This window comes from Mus caroli, unplaced genomic scaffold, assembly GCF_978045245.1.
Source record: "Mus caroli unplaced genomic scaffold, Mus_caroli_1 scaffold_1, whole genome shotgun sequence".
Taxonomy (NCBI): Eukaryota; Metazoa; Chordata; class Mammalia; order Rodentia; family Muridae; genus Mus; species Mus caroli.
Window position 1 is genome coordinate 6,535,864 of NW_028227256.1, and position 13,458 is coordinate 6,549,321.

Below are 13,458 nucleotides of genomic sequence, written 5' to 3' on the forward strand. Positions count from 1 at the left end.
CTGGCAGATGGGCAGTGGGTAGGAAAAGCAAGGCAGCCAAGACCAGTTTTAAAAAGGAATCATGTGACAGGTCGTTTCTGACACAAAGTTGGCAGGGACAAAGGGATAGACAAGGAAGAATGCAGGCAAAGAAAGTTCTCTGGAGAATTAGAATTTGCACTCCATCTCTAATGTCACGGGAATGTCATCCTCCATCAGGAAGCCCAAGAAGTTCCCGACAAATGCATCCCTGTCTCTCTCAAAGGACAAGGAAAAAACTGTTCTGAAAACTAGCCCACACACCTGGTCATTTGATTTTTATTTTGTCACATGGGACCTGAGACACAATTCGTTACCTACCAATATACCCTCTGTTGGGTAGGAGCAAAAAAGTAGAGAGATGGCAGCAGAGAAGCCTAACACACAGAACCATTATGGAGAGGGTAGCTAAGCTTGTTACAGGCTGCACACTCCTGGCCCTTGTTGGAGTCTGTCGAGGTATCCAAGCTGAGAGACTCTTACAACTCTGTTTTCCCCACATCTCTCACGCTTCTCAGGCCAAACACAAGCTCCCATACCTCACTCCTCCCATTTTCCTCAGTGCTAGGATTTAATTCAAGGGTCCTCTGGCACTAGGCAAGCATTGCTGGGCCACAGATCCAGCCCTTCCCTATGCCATCTTTAAAGTCTATTTTGAATCACTAAGCTACCGGACTGACCTCAAACTCAAAGTTCTCTTTCACAGGGCTCCCAAATAGCTGGGGTCATGAGCCGGGGCCACTGTCTCAAGCTCTGGGCCAGAAAGCACATTTGCCATAAGGCAAATTCCCCTACCAACAGGTAGGTGGCCGAGGCCTTGCTGAAGGGACCTACATTTTCAAGTAGAGCAGGTGTCCCTGGAATGCTGAGCAAATGCTGACCCATATTTGGAGGCCTCTCCACAAAGAAACAAAGTAAGTGTTCTATTCAATCACCTGATCTCCAGGGCTGGATTCACAGAGAGCCACACCTCATCATCCTGTGTCCTGTGGAGTCCTCAACTCCATTGAGCTAAGCCTTCCACCAGCCAGGAAACAGAGAGATTGGCAGAGGGTTGGGGGACCATGAGGGGTTCAGCAGCAGCTCTCACTAAATAGGACACAGCTAATTGTAACATACTAGATTCTATAGGTAATGCTCCAAGAGCACACATGTTCCCCAGATGCCAACCTTTAGATAAAGACAAGAGGCAGCACAAACTATGTGCTTTGTTTCGTGGTACCACCCAGGACTAGCTCAAATCAAATCTAATCAGTGAGAGCAAGCTTGTTTCTCTCTGTTGTCCCCTCAGCTCAGCAACTTTCCATAAACACACACACACATTTTTCAGTTCCCTTCCTTGTTTTCCCCACACCTCTCATCCTTTGACCTCAGTATGGCCTCAGACCCCAATACTCTGGCCAGCCAGGACTCTCATCTCCTCCACCCAAAGTCTTGGGTATCCCATGCTCTGCACTTCAAACTGGTAGAAACGTGACAATGAGAACTTGAGTGACTGTAGAACCTCATGCAAATTTATGAGTTCACTTTCTTCACTGGTTGAAAAAGAAAATATCCTACCTGCCTCCTTGTCCCAGAAATGATTAAACAAAATTACCAGAGCCAATATGCAGCTGATTTGTATTAGTGTGGCTACTCAAGTGAGACTATTGGAGCACTTCCACACTAGCTAAAAATGCCTGGGACTACCCTGAGCCTCCCTCCATGTTGTCCCTGGTTACTGAGCCCCTCCCTTAGGGTTCTCACCAACTTCTCTGTGGATAATAGTCTTGGGCAATACCCTACAGGCTAGAAGGATGGAAGGCTCCATTAGTATTATGACCAGTATTCATCCTTGCCAGTCATTTGCCCAGGTTCTGCCAGTTCTTAAAGCTGGACTGTCCTAGAGACAATGCATTAGAATGTACCTGTCTTATAGGCTAAAGTATAGTCCACATAAGCATGAAATGGATCAGAGCAAGAAGGGGTTACCCTTTACATTGTTATGGGTCATATAAACCTTAGGGATTGGAGGGATGAATCTGAGACTCAATTTGAGACTAGAAAGTAAGATTTTAAATTCTTTGCACTCCCACAGCCTAACACCCTTCTGAAGCAAATGTCCTCTATAAAGAAGACAAGAAACTGTTAGCAGGGTCCCCTGCCATTCAGCCCAAGAGCTGTGGACCCCTGACAGTGTAGAAACTGCTGCCAAGTGAGAAGCCAGGTGCCAGACCCCACCTCACAGTGGAGAGTCTCCTTGCTGCCTGAGTTTCTTTGAACCTCTATTTTGCACTCAAATTAAATTACCTACCCGATCTACCTCACAGGCTGATGAAAACTCAACAGAGCCCAAGCCTAACCGGGGCTTTGCAAATTGTGAATTGCATTAACATATGGTGTGATAATCCGCCCCATTCAGAAGAAGCAGGGCTGGGTGGGGAGCAGTGAGTGATTCAGTCAGCCAGGCAGGAACTGAAAATAGAATCATTTCCTGAGCCAGGGTCCAGGGTTTTCTCTCAGAAGAAGGTGGGCAGGGGAAGAGCTCTAGGGTATTTGAACACAAGGTTCTCCATTTCCCACTGTAGCATTTGGGCTGATCCTGCAGCCCCAGGTGGTCGGTCACACAGTGTGCCAGGTCAGTACAGGCCAGTGACCCTTGCTTGGCTCAGAAGCAAGAAGTGGGTGGTAACGACTCTTTTGAATTCAAAAGAGTCTACTTGCTGCCAACTGCTGCCTTTGGCCTCTTGCCTGCATTCCCTACCAGCAAAATTAGTCCTCAACTGAAACCTACAAAGTGCATTGGCTTAGGAGACCACAGGCTCTTGTCTGTCTGCTCCAACTCTGAGGAAGAAGGCCCACCCCTGCTCATTTAGCCTCACTAGACTTCAAGCCAGACCCTAGGACTAAAGTGCTCCTGAGGAATCAGGTCTGGGAAGCTTGCTTGGTAAGGTATAACCAGGCAGAGATTTGGTACTTCATAAATAAGCCCTCTGCAACCACATTCTTGTTATTCATTCAGGCCAAGTAAAGCAAGACAATGACTCAAGAAACAGTGACCTCACCAGGAAAGCAGGCTATGTAGTCTCACACACAAGCCTCACGGCCATAACTCCAGGAGACTATTCCATGAACATTCCCTGTGCTTGCAGAGTAGCAGGGACAGTGTGGAGGCAGGGAGGAGAGAGCCCTCTTATCTACAGAGACCTCCCTTTATGCCTCAGAAATGAAAGGACACTTCTCACACAATCATGTGTGCGCGCACGCACACACACACACACACAGGTGGACCTGTACCCTTGTCACTTTGTAGAGATACCAGAAGGAAGTCAAAGCTGCTTGTCATCTTCATTCTCTAGGGCCTGTCCAGGCTCTTGCCAGCAGACTGCTCTGCAGCTGGATGCTATTGTAAACGATGCTTCCCCATCTGTGGCATGCTCTTCCTTAGGAGAGGGCTAAAGATGGAGCTTAGGGGAAGTAGGAAGAGGAAAGAGGCTTCCTGTTCTGGCCACTTACTCTCTGTTCTCCCAGCCCAAGGAGGAGTGTAAACGGCTCTATTCCTAGCCTCTGAATCCTCAGGTTAAAGCTACAGATCTTCTGGATTCCTCTCTGGGTTCAGTGGACTGTTGCATGTGAAGACAAGTAGACAGCTGGTATATGTAGTTTGCATGTGGTAGGCTCTGAGCTAAGTGCTTAAAGTACCTCAGCTCACATGATCCTCCATCCAAGATGGACTTTTATGTTCCCCATAGATGATTAAAAGGTCAGAAAGACCTTCATGTTCCTGATGAGAGCCGAAATTTCCTTTTAGAAAGAAAATGTTGCTTGTGCCTCCAGAAGGCTGGAAGCCAAGGAAGGAGGCCAAAAAGGGCCCTCAGCCAGCCCATTACTCAGCAGGTAAGCAAGCTAGTTGTGAAAGACAGTGGCTCAGTTGTCATCCCAGTGTCCAGGGCAACAGTACAAACAGTGTACATAACACAGGTCAATGCCCCAGCCTTTCTGACATTAAAAAAAAAAAAAAAAAAAAAAAAAAATCCCCTGCGGCATGTGGTGAGAGGGGGCAGAGTACAGTGAAAGCAGGTAGGCTTCCTGATGACATGAGAACACACCTCCACCGGGGGATACTTCCAGCCTCTTTGTTGTGCTTTGGCGATGCTTGTGCAGAAAATAAAACCACTGGCCCAGTTCCCACTTCAGTTATTCTTTGAGTGTGGAGGCGGTCTCCAGGAGGAAGGGGCTCCTCCACCAAGAAACCTGTATTTGTGACAAAGGTTTCAGAAAAATGCCACCCCCCCCTTCACAATTTAATGCTACCCTTTGCAGTGCAGATCCTGCCTTCTCTCAAAGATGACAAAAAGCAAAAGTCATCTAAAAGTAATAGAATTTAGCAGTGTGAGAAGAAATGATCAGGACACAGATCCTAGAAGAAATAAATGGAGAAAGAGATGTGGAACTTTGAGGCAGCAGAAAGAAAACAATGAAAAAAAAGAGGCGAATTTAAAGAAGCTCACAGCGAGGGCTGCAGGGACAATTCAGCATTGGGGGGGGGCACATGCTGCTGTTGCAGAAGACCCAAGATCTCAGCACCCATATTTTGGGGATTCCACACCCTTTTCCGACTTCGTAGGCACTAGGCATGTACTTGGTACACATATATGCACTCAGGCAAAACACATACACATGGCACAAAAATAAATACATATTTATTTATTTTAAAATCGCAGCTCAAGAGTGGGTAAGCAAGATCATGTTGATGTTGAAATCAAAATCAACTCACTTTTCAGCCTCCAAGACTGGACACCAGGTGGGCAGAGACAAAGCATGCTTTTATGTGCCATAGTTCATGAAAGGTACCAGCATACGAAAATTAGAAAACTATGTGACCTGTGTGGGTATTTATATGTAGTTACAAGAAAAAAAAAAAGACTGAGAGAGGAAGGAAACATTTCATCTGTGTATTGAAAAGTAAGTCCAGTTTTGCCAAGAAAAGAAAGAGCAAGAACCAAAGGACATCCCAAAGTCAATTAGAAACATCCTAAGAACCTGCAAGTATCTCTAGCCTATGCTTTCCCAGTTTTTACTGACCCATTAACTGCCAGCCAGGCAGTTTGAGCAGTTGATGTCTCACAGCCCAAAACATTGGTCACATCAATCAAGGAGCTGGTGCACCAAGTCACCAATGGCCATCACCAGCAAGAACGGCTGCAGCAACTGACTACCCATGGCCAGAAATCAGTTGATCCACCTGTCTAATAGCCTTATCACCTTATCAGCCAATACCCTCATGTTGTCCCTGACCAGGGGCATGACAGGATCTCCCAGCTGCACTCAGATGGAACCAGAGGTGAAGAGAGAACTCCAGCCACCACACTGGTGTCACACCCTGCTCAACAGGATAGGCAGCTGAAAGCAGAACCCACCAAGTACATCCATGGTTACCTCAAGAACAGCAATAAGAATTCCTTCTTTGCAAAAATCTAGGGCAAGTGTTAATCCAAACAGGATACCAGAGAACATAAGCAGCACAGTCAGGGATGGCCCAAAGCAATCCATACACTCTAATAACTGAAAGCATTTTTAGCATCTCCATTATATTATAAAGAAAGCCAAGATTTAGGAAAGTAGTGACTAATAATAATTGAGTTTGGCAACAAGAGAACTTAACTCACACTCACTGATTCAAAATCGCACATCCTTTTCTTTATAAGCACAAATTAATAACTTATTTCACAAAGGAGACATGCTCGAGAAAGAAAATGTTCAAAGACTGAACTGCTGGGTGATTTGCAATCTGCTACTCAGAGATCAATTAAACCTCAGCATGGCAGAACCTCTACTGGCAACTACCCAGTCAACAACTATCCTGAGAAACAGCAATACAATTCAAAACTGCTAAGTAATAAAGAATGGTCACACACACACACACACACACACACACACACACTTTCTGTCCCCTCTGCTTTCTAAGCTTCTGGTCCCTAGCAATCCTGGGTTCTCTATCTCCTTGACCTTCCCTTTCCTAGCTCCCAGCTCCTTTCCCAGCCTCATAATATAACTAAACTGTCGCTCAAAAGTAGGAATTCAGTCTTTCCTTTAGGTGTACCCACTTGATAGGGCTGGAGGCAAGGCTTAGTTAATAGAGTCCTTTCCTGGCATGCACAAAGCCCTGGTTTCAATTCACAGTACTGCATAAAGCCAGGCATGATGGCGTATACCTGTAATCCCAGCACACAGGCAAACACACACTCATGCGCACTCACACATGCACAGAGACAGAGAGACAGAAACAGAGAAGAGAGAGAGAGAGAGAGAACTTCCCCGTGGTAGAGAAGAAAGGGAAGAGAGTTCAGACAAGAGCCAACAATAAGGCCAGTCAGTTTTCAGTCCTCTGTCTAACTCTGTCACCTTCATTTGTCTCATGTGTGAGATGTTCAGCCATCTCAGCTCAACTCGACTCTTGCCATACATTGCCTTTTTTTTAACCAAAATCTCTCACCCTTCCCCAACTTTTCTGCTACTGTGTTTCGCTCTCCTGTTTATACAGTCCTTGTCTACTTTCTATCATCCCAATAATAATCAACAGTCTTTGTGTGTCTTTCCTTTGTTGTCTTTTCCTTTCCACTCATAGCTACAATAACTAATATACCATTAGCATACACAAGGCCGTCAGCATCCCTTTGCTCCCTAGTATAATGATGTTTGAGGGATGGTTGTTGTGTAGTTAACTATTACTCCATTGTAACTCTTATTGCAGAGGAGGGATAGGGATAGAGTGTAGGACCCTGAATACCAGTTTAACAAGAAATAATAGCTCAACCCGACCTCAACTTATCAATCCCAAACATTCCAAACATGAAATTTTAAACCAATGACCTAACTCCTCATATACAAGTTTCAGTATAAGTTGCATTAATAATAACAACAACAATAATAATAATATTAAAGATAACAGGTATCCTCCAAAAATTACCAATCCCATAATAATGGTCTCCCCAGGTTCAAGAAATTCCAAAGGATTCAAAACAATGATGACAAAATTGTCCAAATAAGTGAAAGAAAAATAAATAAACAATGATTTCCCAGGGAATGTGGACAAGCCATTGAAGGGAATGAGGAAGTCAATGTGAGATGTGAAAATGTATTCAATACAGAGAAAAAAACGAAGAAAAGGTGAAGCGCGATGTCATTGGGAATGAAGACAGCAAAATTCCCTTTTGGGAAGTAACTCCAGAGCCATGAACACCACATCCTCCTCTGACTGAGGCTACAGCTCTTTTCTTGGCCCCTGCCCTACCTGGAGTCCTGAATCAACTTGCTTCAAGTTTCAGCCCAAGTCTGTCCCCAGACCTCACCCATAGCTCCTCCCTGTGAATTTCAATAGTGTTTTAAAACTATAGTCACAATCCAAAATTCAGTGTGTGTATGTGTGTGTGTGTGTGTGTGTGTGTGTGTGTGTGTGTGGTGTGTGTGGTGTATGTGTGTGTGTGTGTGGTGTATGTGTGTGTATGTGTGTGTGTGTGGTGTATGTGTATGTGTGTGTATGTGTGTGTGTGTGTGTGTGTGTGGTGTATGTGTGTGTATGTGTGTGTGTGTGGTGTATGTGTGTGTGTGTGTGTGGTGTATGTGTGTGTGTGTGTGGTGTGTGTGTGTGTGTGTGTGTGTGTGTGTGTGTGGTGTATGTGTGTGTGTGTGTGTGGTGTGTGTGTGTGTGTGTGTGTGTGGTGTGTATGTGTGTGTATGTGTGTGTGTGTGTGTGGTGTATGTGTGTGTGTGTGTGGTGTGTGTGTGTGTGTGTGTGGTGTGTGTGTGTGTGTGTGTGTGTGGTGTGTGTGTGTGTATGTGTATGTGTGTGGTGTATGTGTATGTGTGTGTATGTGTGTGTGTGTGTGTGTGTGGTGTATGTGTGTGTGTGTGTGTGTGGTGTGTGTGTGTATGTGTGTGTGTGTGGTGTATGTGTATGTGTGTATGTGTGTGTGTGGTGTATGTGTGTGTATGTGTGTATGTGTGTGTGTGGTGTATGTGTGTGTGTGTGGTGTGTGTGTGTGTGTGTGTGGTGTGTGTGTGTGTGTGGTGTGTGTGTGTGTGTGTGTGTTCCTAAGTTCATCCAAAATTCAGCTTTATATATCCCTGAGCTCTCACCTACATATTTATGGATGTGCCTTTGATCCCTTCCTCATCATAGTCAATATTCTTCAAGTAAAGAGGTATGGTCATTCATTCATGCATTCATTCAAAAAATATTTGCTGAATACCTAATATATACAAATGCTTTCACAAGGCAAAGATACTGACTTTGTGGCACTTAGGTTTTGAGTGGAGTGGAGGGAATGAGTGCAATATAAGGCCCACAAACTAGCAATAAGTATGCTGTATGTAATCAATTACAAGATGTTAAGCATCCCACATCAAGTGACTAGAACTATCAAACTAGACAGTATAAGTCTGGTGTCTTCAGTTCCTGGATTTCACTTAACTTACTCTGAAAAACAAAATGTCAGAAACAAATCAAGGTGCAGTGTTGCAGTTATTTTCCCAGATGTACAGAAACCAGTTGAATACACATTCCCCATATCACACGCAGACCGTGGAAATGAGGTTTGTGGGCTGCACTGGTAAATCTTGTATACAAGCAGCTCCCAGGAGCTGAGGTTTGTGTTAAAGAGTACAAGGAAACCAACTGTCCAGCAGACCAAAGAGTAATTACAAAAGGAATCATTCCAGAGGTGACTGGGAAATGATGTCACAGCATGGGTACACTAGGTGCTGGGCAACACTGGTGTCACCCATGTACACACTGATTCTTGTCCCATCCTCAGCCACTACCACTGGGAAAGGGGCCTACCTCTCCTACCCCTCCCTCTGAGTCATTCTTAGTGTGTGTCTTTATGGGGACCTTGAAATATATTGTTACTTTGTTTCTATCCATCACAACTTAAGATCTTGATCTTCTCTCAAAAAAGAGACTCACTGGCTCCTTGAACTGCCTTCAAGGGGATGCCAAGAGTATCACCAACAGCTTCAACTTCTCAAGCAAGTCCAGGGGCCTGAAATACATCCACATCTCACTGAAGCTCAAACAATCATCATCTGACACAAAAGCTGTGTTTGATTGTCTTGTCACACTTCCTGTGACTGTCTTCCCGTTCCCAGTCACACTTCCTGTGATTGTCTTACCATTCCCAGCCACACTTCCTGTGACTGTCTTCCCGTTCCCAGACATACTTCCTGATGGCAGAATTTGGCTGTTTAGTTCACCCCTACTTTTGTCAGTCCCTTTAAATAAAAAGAACCTCCAAAAGGGCCACCCTCAGGGCTGTGCCCAGACGGGTTATCATGTCATGTCTAGTTCTGCCAGGGACCACAGAGCCTCTTGACATTACAAGAACTCTAATACTTGTCCATCCCCCCAGTACCACAGACCTGAGCAGAAGGACTGTTAGTCTTACAATCTTTAGAATTAAACACATGTATAACATTCATTTTGGTATGGGATGATAGGTTATTGTGTGCATATGAGCTTGTACTTGGACAGAATATCTCTGAGATGGGACCTTGAGATTGAAGGGAAGAAATGGGATGAGGGGCAGTTCATACCTCATGCCTTTTGAATTCTTATGTTTTAACAAAATGCATTTTAATTTTTAAATTGCTTTTTAAGATTAATTTTAACACTTTTAAATTTATAAAGAATAAAAATGGTCAGATTACAGTGAGCTCCCATATTCTCCCTCCCAATTCCAACCTCACTTTAACTTTGTTACAATTTATTCACATCTTATTAACCAAGGCCTTCACTTACCTAGTACTCCCTTCTAGTAATTCACCTTTGGCAGGTGTGTGAAGACATACAACCACCATTGATTGGAATGTCAGAATAGTCTCACTACCCTAAACATCCTTCTCCCTCCTCCCTCCCCCTCCTCCCTCCTCCCTCCCCCCTCCTCCCTCCTCCCTCCTCCCTCCTCCTTCCTCCTTCCTCCTTCCTCCTTCCTCCTTCCTCTAGAGACCCTGTCAACAACTAGGTCTTTTTCCTAGTGTGTCCTTTCCCTTGTTTGTTTTGGAAATACTTTTGTTGTTGCTGTTGTTGGATTTTATAGGTTTGCCTTTGTTTTTGTTTTTTCCCAATAAACTACATCTTTACTTATTTTACAAAAGGTTTTTAACCTATAAAAAGACTTTTTAAGGAGCTGGAGAGATGGCTTGGTAGTTAAGAGCACTTGCTGTCTTTGCTGGGAACCCAGGTTCAGCTCCCAGCACTCACATGAGAACCCATCTGTAACTCCAGTTTCAGAAGATCCAATACCCTTTCCTGATCTCCAGGGGCACCAGGTATGTATGTGGTGCACATATGTACATGCAGACAAAACACTCATACACATAAAATAAATACATCTAAAATCTTAAGTCTAATTTAACTCAGCCTCTCAGGGACTCCTTTCAAACTATGGCCATAAATGGATTTAACAACATGAACTAATGCTAATAAAAATATGTTAAGAAAATTATTGAAATATAGTTAAGTGCTTTTATGGCTAGGCAGTGATGTGTCAAGTGTCTACAACTTAGTTCAGCTGATACAATAATGAAACTTGGACAGAGGCCAGGGAGACAGTTCAGGGGCTACAGCACTTGCCTCATATGCATGGAAACCTGAGTCATTTTAACCTTTATCCTTGATCCCTACCTTAGCCCCTTCTGACCTCTGGAGCACTCAGAAACATCAGGACAGAGGTGAGCCCAGGGAACTGAGCAGGACTCAGATAAATGGCCCTCTTGTTTCATTTGGTGGTAAAGCTAACTTTAAAAAATAAAATTGTTTAGGCTCATCTCAACTTTTTAGGCTTCTTTTAAACATATATATCAAAAAGTGTGTATGCAAAGCATACATGACAAAATCAGTGTGCCCTGAATGAGGTGCCAGTCCACCTCACTTGGCACAAGTAGAAAAGTGATTGACTCCAGCAAGCCCGGGCATGCAGAGAAGCACTCTCATCCAGGTGTGCTATGCCCCACCCCCATGGTTGATGTTCTTCACAGACCGGTTTTCCGGGATGAAATGCTTTTCCACCACAAGAGGTCCCTCATTTTGCTCTCACTAGACACTACCAGAACTTCTGAACTGTCCGAATCAGCTTTCCTGTTGACTCTCACTGTAAGCTGGGATTAGCTTCATGGTGTTGGGGGAGTAATGGCAGCTTAACTAAATATCTCTAGTCTTCTTTGTCCCTTAACCACCTTCTGGCCTAAGTTTGTTTGCAGAAACCAACAGGGAGCATAACAAGTTCCAAGTATAGACCCGGGGCGTGTCTTGGGGTCTCAGGAGCAGAGGGGCCCAGCAAAGAGACTGGTCGTCCAGTAAAGCACTTTCTTGATAGTGACTTTTACTGATACCCTGTTATGCTTGCCCACAGGAACCTACCATAACTGTCCTCTGAGAGGCTCTATGCAGCAACTGACGGAAATGGATTCAGAGACCCTCAGCCAAACATTGGATGAAAGTTGGGGACTTTTATGGAAGAGTTGGGGGAAGGACTGAAAGCCCTGAACAGGATAGAAAATCCACAGGAAGACCAGCAGAGCCAACTAACCTGGACCCCTGGGAGCTCTCAAAGACTGAGCCACCAACCAAACAGCATACACAGTCTGGACTGAGGTCCCCTCCCCCACTCCCACATATGTAGCAGATGTGCAGCTCAGTCTCCATATGGATCCCCAACAACTGAAGCAGAGGCTGTCTTAAAGCTGTCACCTGACTATGAAATCCATTCCCCAACAAGGTTTCCTTGTCTTGCTTTAGACAAGGATGTGCCTAACTCTAAAGAGAATTGATGCGACAGGGTGGGGGAAATACTGGGGGGGGGAGGGAAGCACCCTCTCAGAGGAAAAGGGAAGGAGGAATAGTGGGATAAAGGACTCTGGGGTGGGGAGGTGACCGGGAGGTGGAGCAGCATCTGAGATGTAAATAAGTAAATAAGAAGAAAAGCAGCTGTGTCTGCATAAAACCCTAATCTTCTAAAGTCACCCACAGAGTCTGTACAAAGGCATATACCTAGGCTTCTCACCAGGAGATCATGATAGATTTGGGAACAACATTTTAAAAAATATTAGTTACAATAAAACCTTAGGGCATCCGTATGACAGTGGGCCAATTGGCCCACAATCCTTTGCCTGTTTCTCCATTTTTATTTCCCGTCCCTTGTACCCTGCATGTTCCCATTGCCTCGGCTGTCCGGCAGAGAAACTGGAATCCTACAGGGGACTCTTGCTCAAATATTCTATACATCATGGTATTTCCTTGTCACTTACACCCGATCTGTTTCAAGAAATGTTTAAGTTGGTCTCTGCCTGAGCAGGTCTGAGATGGGAGGTGAATTTGGAGAATAAAGATGCAGAACCTCACAGAGTGCAAACATTTACCAGCGGCTGATCTTTTTGTCACAGATTCTCTCATGTTATCCTCCTGGCAGCTATGCTTCATTTGAGAAGCCAGAGGCTTAGAGAGGCTCAACCACTTGTTCAAGGTGACAAAGATACTACATGTGTCTACTCCCACTCTGATCCTGGATGGCAGGTTACCTACCTAAACAGCCACAGCATCTCTTTTTTTTTTTTTTCAGTCACTTGTGGAAATACCATCAGGCACTGGGGAAGATATGCCTTCTCTTCTTTTTTTTTTTAATTTTTAATATTTTTTATTACATATTTTCCTCAATTACATTTCCAATGCTATCCCAAAAGTCCCCCATAGCGCCCCCCACTTCCCTACCCACCCATTCCCATTCTTTTGGCCCTGGCATTCCCCTATATTGGGGCATATAAAGTTTGTGAGTACAATGGGCCTCTCTTTCCAGTGATGGCCGACTAGGCCATCTTTCGATACATATGCAGCTAGAGACAAGAGCTCCGGGGTACTGGTTAGTTCATCATGTTGTTCCAACTATAGGGTTGCAGATCCCTTTAGCTCCTTGGGTACTTTCTCTAGCTTCTCCATTGGGAGCCCTGTGATACATCCAATAGCTGACTGTGCTCATCCACTTCTGTGTTTGCTAGGCCCCGGCATAGTCTCACAAGAGACAGCTATTTGGGTCCTTTCACCAAAATCTTGTTAGTGTATGCAATGGTGTCAGCCTTTGGAAGCTGATTATGGGATGGATCCCTGGATATGGCAGTCTCTAGATGGTCCATCCTTTCATCACAGCTCAAAACTTTGTCTCTGTAACTCCTTCCATGGGTGTTTTGTTCCCAATTCTAAGAAGGGGCACAGTGTCCACACTTTGGTCTTCATTCTTCTTGAGTTTCATGCGTTTAGCAAATTGTATCTTATATCTTGGGTATCCTAAGTTTTGGGCTAATATCCACTTATCAGTGAATACATATTCTGTGAGTTCCTTTGTGATTGTGTTACCTCACTCAAGATGATGCCCTCCAGGTCCATCCATTTGGCTAGGAATTTCATAAATT

General features: G+C 44.5%; 1 pseudogene; it reads left to right on the top strand.

Annotated features, from left to right (window-relative positions):
• The first annotated feature begins 745 nt into the window (after positions 1-745).
• Positions 746-9,371, top strand: LOC147006000 (uncharacterized; annotated as a pseudogene).
• Positions 9,372-13,458: the final 4,087 nt, after the last annotated feature.